At 41.6% G+C, this 10,289-nt stretch overlaps 1 pseudogene; it reads left to right on the top strand.

Annotated features, from left to right (window-relative positions):
- The window catches only part of LOC105002619, a 13,908-nt pseudogene extending 3,992 nt beyond the window's left edge, over nucleotides 1–9,916 (top strand).
- Nucleotides 9,917–10,289: the final 373 nt, after the last annotated feature.

Raw genomic sequence — 10,289 nt, 5'->3', positions numbered from 1 at the left:
CCCCCCCACCACACACACACAGACACTGATCAGTGAATGTTCAGAGGAACAGACCCTCTCACTACTGCTAGTGGGAGTAAGAATTGGTATACTCCCATACTCCTATCAATTCATGTTGATATTTGACAGAAAACAACAAAATTCTGTAATTATCCTTCAATTAAAAATAAAAACAAAACAAGAATTGGTATACTTTTCTTTTTTTCCTTTTTCTCTTTTTGTACCTTTGGTCAGTTGGTTTTGGGTTTAACCAAACCAAAATGATAGAATCTCACTCAACTTATCTCATCTCACTAACTTACCATTTCTAATTTTTTTATTCTAAACATTTATTTTGCTCTATTTTATTATTTAAGTGCTTAATCCTACATTTGATATTTTTATCCTTCATAGGATAAACTTCTTGTAACCTATTACTTTTATTTGCCTTCTTTTTAGCTCCTATGTTAATCCTTGTTTTTCTATAATCATTTCTGATTTTAAGTCTGTGTTAGCCTCTTGAAGCACCTTATTTTTAACCTCTCTTATTCTTTTAAATTATTTCTTTTTTGATGACTTGCCTGTTGTACATGGAATAATATTCTCTACCTGACAAAGTATTCTCAGATGACTGTGGCTCACACATTTATATCCATGTAAAGCAATTGGCCCAGTGACTGGCATGACATGCTTAAGAATTGGTAGACATTACCATCATCAATACCAGGGCTTCAGGACTCATCTGACCTATCCATGTTTACACAGTACCATTACAGTGTTTGATCCAGTCCCTTTGGACTGAAAATATACACAGGCAGAGAATTGGCAGAGATGAAATTCTGAAGAAATTCATTTCAGAAGGTGCTTCAAGCTGAAATCCCAGGTTGTATACCTTGTCAGTGAGGAGCCCTTTAGCTTAACCTGAGATTTTCAGTAGTTCCAAAAAAAATCCTTATTATATATTCTAAATTAATTGAGAAATCTTTTTTAAATAAAACCCTAGAAGTTCTTCCAGGTGTTCAACAAAATGAAGTAAAAAATCTGATTCCCATCCTACCCTTTCTTAGAGAAAGACATGTACTTTAGAGGCAGACCAGACTAAGATAGAACCTTGGTTCTGCTCTTTCTAACAAGACAGACTTACTATGCTAGTGATGAATAAACTGGACAATGGAAGGCTTGAATTCAGGCTTGGTCTTTAATATGGGAGCAGGGTGGTGGAATGAGACTAAATCCATGATGTTTTCTCTCATGGGGTGACACAGTCCATGGAGTTCTAGGTGACTTGGAGGAGCATCAGTGCATGGCAATTGAAGAGGTTGGGCAAACCTGGAGGAAATGAGGGCTTTATTATATCTTTCTGCCTTATTCTCAGCTGCAGTGGTTCATGCTCACTCAATTCAAGTAGGTTGAACATATGAGTGAATGTTTATAATGAATGCACATGTCCTATAATGGAGTCTAGTTGAGAGGAGGATAAATGGAGACAGGTAGAAACATCCCCATCCTACCAAGGGGTACACACAACACTCCACACACAGACTCCTCTCTATGTGCGTTCCACGAGCAACATACACCCTTCATTCCTGGACACACATACCTGTGCATACTTACCTGTGATTATTCCACTGTTTTTCAGTTTTTGAAGAAATATGGGAACATGATTAGCCTGGAAATGGGTGGATTTTCTACAGTTTTTTACGTGGATTGCCCAAAATCAAAGAAGCCCTTGTCTACCAGGACCAAAACTTGTGAACCACCCCATACAGCGTATCCAAGAGAATATCTTTAAGAAACATGGTAAGTTTCTTGACTAGTGAAAGAGGTGAATGTTTGATATTCTTGTAGTCTCTGAAATGTACTTTTGTGACTGTAATTCTCCAGTACTTCAGGGACCAGCCCCCTCATAAGTTCCTGCCCCTCAAGGAAGCTGAGTCCCTCATTTCCCTATTGAAGGCACCCCCTCAGGGCACCTGGCAGGGTCAGTGTTAATGTCAGGGATTTGGGAGAAGCAGCTTCACCTGCATGAACTCACTCAGGACGCTTTGATAAATAAGTATCCTCATCACTCAGTGATGTAATGTGTTGTTGAAGCAGAGGAAAGGCAATGCATTCCCAGGCTCTGTTTCTACTTTCCCATTCAGATCTCTTCCCCAGAAAAATGGAGGTGGATCAGCTTCCTCCTGCTTATTGTGTGATCCCTTCTTGCCTCTAATTTCTTATGTCCTGTTATTAAGGCTGTGCTCACCAGGTACTTTGAGCCTACAGTCTATAAGAGTTTGGCATGAATACTTAAAATGATCGTAAAATAAACTTGCACATTTAAAAGTCTAAATGAAAAGCTGAAATATATTCTTCTACCAAAGTACCATTTTTTTCAAGTTTTTCTCAATTCCTCTTTGCAATATTTCATCCATTAACTCTACATCATTTTGCTCTGTTATTTGTCATGTGAAGCCTGGTGCTAGGCACCAGTGACAAAACAGTGAGGAGAGTGACAAAATCCTTGTGTTTCTGTAACTTACACTCCATTCAGGAAAACAGTATCAATTTCTCTACTAATTTAAAGCCATAGTGTTCTGAAGATAAGAGCAGGATGCACTTCTTAGGAGTATCTAACATCCTGAGACTCAGGAAAAGCTAACATAAGTAACAATTATTTTAATAAAGTTAAGAAACTATCAGGCAGAGGAAATATAATGGGAAACATCTCTGGGGTGGGAAGATGAACACAGAACTGAGGAGGAATTGAAGGTGGCCAGTGTCGGAGAAGGCAATGGCACTCCACTCCAGTACTCTTGCCTGGAAAATCCCATGGACAGAGGAGCCTGGTAGGCTGCAGTAAGTGGGGTCCCTTGACTGAGCGACTTCACTTTCACTTTTCACTTTCATGCATTGGAGAAGGAAATGGCAACCCGCTCCAGTGCTCTTGCCTGGAGAATCCCAGGGATGGTAGAGCCTGTTGGGCTGCCGTCTATGGGGTCGCACAGAGTCGGACACGACTGAAGCGACTTAGCAGCAGCAGCAGTGTAGGAAGAACAGAGATTAAATGGAGATAAAGCTGCTGAATTCAAGCAGGAAGAGTTCATGCAAGTTCTCATTAAGGATGTAGCTTTTTAACCTAATAACAATGGAAGCTCCTGAATGGTTTCAGTAGAGAAAGGAGTCTTCATCCTTACATGGTACATTTTAAAGACTTCTCTAAACTACAATGTGAAGAATGGAATAAAGGGAGCAAGAGACTATTGCAGCATTTTAGGTGAGAGGAGGTGCTGGCTTGGACTAGGGAGGTGGCGAGAAATGACAGCAGATTAGACCAGGAGAGTGGCCACGACGATACATGGATTTAAGTTACTCAGGAGGCAGATCCAGTAAGACAGGATGACCTAGAAAGAGAGAGAATGAGGCGTTGAGGTAGACACCCAAATTTGTAGATAAAGGAAAGGGGTAAGCTGTGGAGGAGGAGGTGTTGGCTGGCCTGGGTGCAGAGTTGTATAGAGTAAAGTGTGAATTCAGTCATAAATTCCTGAGTGTGAAATGCCTATAAATCAGCAGAGTCAAGCAGGCACTTACATATATGTCCAGAGCTGAGAGATAGAAATAGATATTCATTATAAGTAGATTTCACTTAAAATTTTAGGAGTTAATGAGATTTTCCCCAAAATGGAGCATAGATAAGGAAAGAAGAGACTTCAGACCTCATCTTGAAGAGCTCCATCATTTCAAAATTCTATAGAAGATGAGTTAATGAAAGATACGGGAATATCTCTGTGATCAGAGAATTGGGAGGGAAATCTGTAGAGTGTGTGACCTGGACACCATTGGAAGAGTGTTCCAAGAAAGAAGTGTCTCCTGCAGCTGACATTTCAAACTGAGATTGAGAGGATCCTGGACTGGATGGCAGGGAAGGTCATGTCCTTGTTGTGGTGGAGGGCAAAGGCAGAAATGAGAAGGAGTTGAAGGGTGCTCTGAAGTGAAGAAATGAAAGGGTGATGACCTCACATGTATTACGAAATAAATGATCATTTATTGAACACACAAAGATGGATTTTTTTTTCCTTTGCCTGTGTTGTTCCTTCTGCACAGACTGTTTATACTTCCTTGATTTGTCGAGTGATTCATTTCTCTTTTTAAGATCAGGTTAGATGAAAGCCTTTCTCCTTATGAATATGGGTTTTCACTAATCCATAAGTTAATTCTTAATATGTAGCATAATATCTACTTCAGTGTACTTTTTATGCAACAAGTCATCCAAGCATGGCCTTTTGAGTCAGGCAGACTTGATTTTGAATGCCTGTCCAGCTGCTTACTCACTCTGTGACTTTGCAGAGTTTATTTTTATCCCCGTGCCTTATTTTTCTCATCAATAAAACTTTCAGGATGTGGCAGGTATGATAAGACGTACCTCAGAGAGGTTCTGTGAGTACTTAATTACATAATACATTACAAATGCCAAAGTGTCCAGCCCTACAAGCAATCAGTAAATGTGGGTTGCTTATATCCTTTGCTTTGGGATTTTTTCTTTCTCTGAATAGTTTCAAACACCCTAAACCCTTCTCCTTCCTTCCATCTGGTACATTGTTCCTCGTGGGTCTTGTTGACTTTCTTTTCATAACCTTGGTTTTCTTTTTCCCAGACTTGATCATGTCTAATGGCCACATATGGAAGGAGCAAAGAAGGTCCGCCCTGACAACTCTGAGGAACTTTGGTTTAGGAAGGAAGAGCTTAGAGGAATGCATTCAGGAAGAGGCCGCCTACCTCATCCAGACAGTAGGAGAGGAGAACGGTGAGCATGTCATAAGACAGGTGCAGGAACCGTGGCTCATACGTTCACTAACAGATGATGAATGAGTGCCTACACGCGTGTCCTGCCCCCAGCACTGTGAGGGCCCCGAGGGAATGACAGCAAACAGCAGCCATGACCTGCCCTTGTGGAGTTTGAGAATTCAAAATAAGAACGTGGGTTTAAAGCATATTGTAGGTTTTAAAATCTTGGTAATCAGACTGACCCCCAGGCACTGACGTAGTACTTGCTGTGTGTCAGACCCTGTGCAGAGGGCTGTGGGTCCAGTCTCAGGGGTGGTCGTAATCAGTGTGTCATGTGTCACGTGGAATAGACTCTGGAAAATAGGAACCAGTCTGAAGCCTCCACCTCTTCTGCCTCCAGAACAGCCTTTCGACCCTCACTTCACAATCAACAAAGCAGTTTCCAATATTGTTTGCTCCATCGCCTTTGGGGAGCCATTTGACTACCAGGACAGTCCAGGAGCTGCTGAGGCTGATGGATGAGGTCATGTATCTGCAGACATCAGTGAGGTGCCGTGTAAGGCAGTTCTCACTTCCTATCTTGGATTAGGATATTGGGCTGGTGTTAGACACAGATGAGATGGACTCTTCTATTCCTTTTCAGCTAAAAAGTAATATTTTGAAAATGACTTCAACACAAGCTTATTTGAAAGCAATCTGTTGACTTTAGTGTTTTGGGTAATATTTTACATATTTACTGTAGACAAAGAACATCTCTAGCATTCATGTCTAGTACAGCACTCTACATGACATATACACGTGCACCTGTGCTCTTTAAAAGCACAGTGCTGTCATCATTTTTGAGCCCCTGCTCTCTGTGCCCCTCCCATCTCCACCCTCCATCAGAGGTGCCTTTCTGTTCTGGCTCTCCTCGAGCAAACTGTTTTCAGACTCATCTGGGTTAGATGCTCTTATTTTCACTCTGCATAGTTTTCTACTGTTTGAATATGTTACTGATTTTTTTTTCTGTATTATCTTCATTGATGTACATGTGGAGGATTTCCAGTTTGGGAGATGTTGTGAATAAAGCTGCCATGTTCTTGTTCAGTTGTTCATGTAGACACACATGCTCATTTCTCTTGCATGTACACCTGGTCATAAAAAACTTAAATGTTTCCAAGCGGTTGTACTACTTACCCATCCATACATGACATTATATTCTAAACTTGTAGGATATGGATTTAAGGGATTCAAACCTCACCCCTTCCTTGGTAATTCCTGCCTTCCTCTTTTGTCCTGCTAAGGTTTTGAGTCTGTCAAAACCTCTGCTCAGCCGCTTGGTCTCTCAGCCCCTTTTCTGGATTTGGAAGACATTTCTAAGGGAAATCAGCCCCAAGGGTTGAGATAAATAAACCCTCAGGTATCTAAAGGAAGATTTATTCACTTTTAACAAGCAACACCACTTGGAGATTTATGGACACATTTCACCAAAACTGAATAAGCAGTTAGCATGAATCCTGGTACATTAAATGGGCATAATGAATGTGAGCTTTTAAGATGACTACTGTCAATGTTGTTTTTGAATAACATTCCTTATTCCCACTTCTGTAATGGTAATTCTCCCATCCAGTAATTCCATTTTCTTCCTTCCTATTAAGACAGAACCTAGGAAGTCTGGGACCTCAGGGGTACCTCACTGACTATTGTCAGGGAAAAGAAATTCCTGGGAAGGTTGGATGGTACAGTGGGACAGAGGTAATATGTATTTTTAGAGACCCAAAATAGATCAGGCACTATTGGACAATTGTACACTCTACCTCAGTTAATATTATAATAATCTTTTAAAGATAAAATGAAGCACCCTAAAGTGTGCAAGCAGATATGGGAATGTGTAAGCAAATCCACATAGTTGTCCATTCACTCTGTGTTAAGGATATTTAATATGGATCTCATGTGATTCTGCCAAGAAAATAACCCTTGTGCCCTATGGGCAGCAAGTTAAGCTATGTAGTGACAAATTACATCATCATCATCATTATTAATAATATTATTGTTGCCAAAGTCTCAACCCCATAGACTGTAGCCTGCCAGGCTGCTTTGTCCATGGGATTCTCCAGGCAAGAATACCAGCATGGGTAGCCATTCTCTTCACTAGAGGATGTTCCTAACCTAGGGATCAAACCCATGTCTCCTGCACTGCAGGCAGATTCTTTACCAACTGAGAATCCAGGGAAGCCCCATAACTAGAAAGGAGCAGAGCTAATACACACAAAGATACATACACACACACACACACACACACACACACACACACACACACACGTGACAATCACCAAGAAAAAGAAATAAAGCAAAATAAGGGAAAGAGGTACCAGATGAGCTGCTAATTATAGGAACGTCAGGTAAGACAGGTTCAAGTAAGTGACATTTGAGCAGCACCTGACTGAGCATATAACACTTTCAGTTTAATGAAGTTAGTGACTGGAGTTATATGGATTTCAGAGGAAGAGCATTCTATGTGCAAGGAATAGCAAATGCAGAGTCCTAAAGAAGAAAATCCTTTATGTTTTTGCAGAGACCAATGGGGCTGGACTGGAACGAGTAAAGAGAACAAGATGGCAGAGAGTGATAGCCGAGGAGGCAACAGGAGGGTGAGGCACCAGATTATGTAGAGCTCCAGGCCAGGAGAAGGATGTAGAATTTGTCTAAATGCCTTGGAAAGTCATTGGAGGATTGAGAGCCAAAAAATGAAATGATCCCATTAAACTGTTAAATGATCCCTTGGGCAGCTCAGTGGAAGATAGACTGGGAAGGAGGTTAGGAGAGAATCAGGAAAAATGTTGGAGGCTTTACAGCATCCAGGTAAGAAATGTTAGTGTTTTGTATGAGGATGACAAAGCAGATGGAATGGTGAGAAGTGGTCCAAGACTGGTTATATTTTGAATGGAGTGCCAAAATGATTTGCCAGAGAGGAAAAGAGGGTTGAGATAGGGATGATGAGTCCAGGGTGACTCTCATGATTCAGTTCAGTTCAGTTCAGTCACTCAGTCGTGTCTGACCCCTTGTGACCCCATGGACTGCAATCCACCAGGCCTCCCTGTCTATCACCAACACACGGAGTTTACCCAAACTCATGTCCATTGAGTCGGTGATGCCATCCAACCATCTCATCCTCTGTTGTCCTCTTCTTCTCTCACCTTCAATCTTTCCCAGCATCAGGGTCTTTTCCAATGAGTCAGTTCTTCACATCAGGTGGCCAAAGTATTGGAGTTTCAGCTTCAACATCAGTCCTTCCAATGAATATTCAAGGTTGATTTCCTTTAGGATGGACCAGTTGGATCTCCTTGCAGTCCAAGGGACTCTCAAGAGTCTTCTCCAACACCACAGTTCAAAAGCAACAATTCTTCGGTGCTCAGCTTTCTTTATAGTCCAAATCTCACATTCATACATGACTACTGGAAAAACCATAGCCTTGACTAGACAGACCTCTGTTGACAAAGTAATATCTCTGCTTTTTAATATGCTGTCTAGGTTGGTCATAACTTTCCTGACAAGCAGTAAGCATCTTTTAATTTCATGGCTGCAGTCACCATCTGCAGTGATTTTGGAGCCACTCAAAAATGAAGTCAGCCATTGTTTCCACTGTTTCCCCATCTATTTACAATGAAGTGATGGGACCGGATGCCATGATCTTCGTTTTCTGAATGTTGAGCTTTAAGCCAACTTTTTCACTCTCCTCTTTCACTTTCATCATGAGGCTCTTTAGTTCTTCTTCACTTTCTGCCATAAGCGTGGTATCATCTGCATATCTGAGGTTATTGATATTTCTCCCAGCAATCTTGATTCTGGCTTGTGCTTCCTCCAGCCCAGCGTTTCTCATGATGTACTCTGCATATAAGTTAAATAAGCAGGGTGACAATATGCAACCTTGACGTACTCCTTTTCCTATTTGGAACCAGTCTGTTGTTCCATGTCCAATTCTAACTGTTGCTTCCTGACCTGCGTATAGATTTCTCAAGAGGCAGGTCAGGAGGTCTGGTATTCCCATCTCTTTCAGGGTTTTCCGTAGTTTCTTGTGATCCACACAGTCAAAGGCTTTGGCATAGTCAATAAAGAAGAAATAGATGATTTTCTGGAACTCTCTTGCTTTTTCCAGATGTTGGCAATTTGATCTCTGGTTCCTCTGTCTTTTCTAAAACTAGCTTGAGCATCTGGAAGTTCACAGATTATGTATTGTTGAAGCCTGGCCTGGAGAGTTCTGAGCATTACTTTACTAGTGTGTGAGATGAGTGCAATTGTGCAGTAGTTCGAGCATTTTTTGGCATTGCCTTTCTTAGGGATTGGAATGAAAACTGACCTTTTCAAGTCCTGTAGCCACTGCTGAGTTTTCCAAATGTGCTGGCATATTGAGTGCAGAACTTTCACAGCATCATCTTTCAGGATTTGAAATAGCTCCACTGGAATTCCATCACCTCCACTAACTTTGTTCATAATGATGCTTCCTCAGGCCCACTTGACTTCCCATTCCAGGATGTCTGCTTCTGGATGAGTGATCACACCATCGCGATTATCTGGGTTGTGAAGGTCTTTTTTGTATAGTTCTTCTGTGTATTCTTGCCGCCTCTTGTTAATATCTTCTGCTTCTGTTAGGTCCATACCATTTCTGGTTAAGTATGAATGAATAGAAGAGATGGAAAGAGAAGATGGTTTCTTTGTCTTCAAAAGTGGAAAACTGTCATCCCCAATGGCTCCCTGGTAAAGAACCCACTTGTCAATGCAGGAGATGTGGCTTTGATCCCTGGGTTGGGAAGATCCCCTGGAAAAGAAAATGGCAACCCACTCCAGTATTCTTGCCTGGGAAATCCCATGGACAGAGGAGCCTGGCGGGCTGCAGACTATGGGGTTGCAAAGGAATCAGACACAACTTAGCGACTAAACAACGACAACAACTTGTCTCCATGACTGTTTTGTTTTCTCCATCAGCTCTACAATTTCTTTGCAAGGATAATGAATTTCCTTCCAGGACCCCACCAAACTCTTTAGTAAATGGGAGAAACTGAACACGTTTATTGCCAGTGTGATTGAAAACCACGAGAGAGACTGGAATCCTGTGGAACCAAGAGACTTCACTGATGCTGCAGGAAATAGAAAAGATAAGAAATCAGAGTTTTCTCCTGAGTTTTGTTCTTAAAAAGAAATAAGGAGATTCTGGCTTCTTACTGCCGCTGTACCAAATCACCAAAAATGCAGAATCTTAAAAAAGCACACATTTATTGTCTTATAATTCCAGAGGTCAAAAGGCTGAAGCCAGTTTCTCTGGACTGAAGTCAAGGTGAGGGCAGGGCTGCTACTTCTGGAGGCGCTTGGGCAGAATCCATTGATGCACTTTTCCAGCCTGTAGAGGCTGCCTGTATTCCTTGACTCAGAGCCCCTTCCTCCATCTTCAAAGCCATCAAAATAGCATCCTCTCTGCCCCCATCCTCACATCTTCCCTCTACGCCTTTCTTGTACCCTTCTTATGAGACTCTTGTGATTGTATTGGGCCCATTGGATAATTCAGGATC

This window comes from Bison bison, unplaced genomic scaffold (genome assembly GCF_000754665.1).
Source record: "Bison bison bison isolate TAMUID 2011002044 unplaced genomic scaffold, Bison_UMD1.0 scf7180017856337, whole genome shotgun sequence".
In the NCBI taxonomy this organism is placed as follows: domain Eukaryota; kingdom Metazoa; phylum Chordata; class Mammalia; order Artiodactyla; family Bovidae; genus Bison; species Bison bison.
The sequence above is the reverse complement of the archived record's forward strand: the minus strand, read 5'-3'. Positions and strand labels throughout refer to the sequence as shown.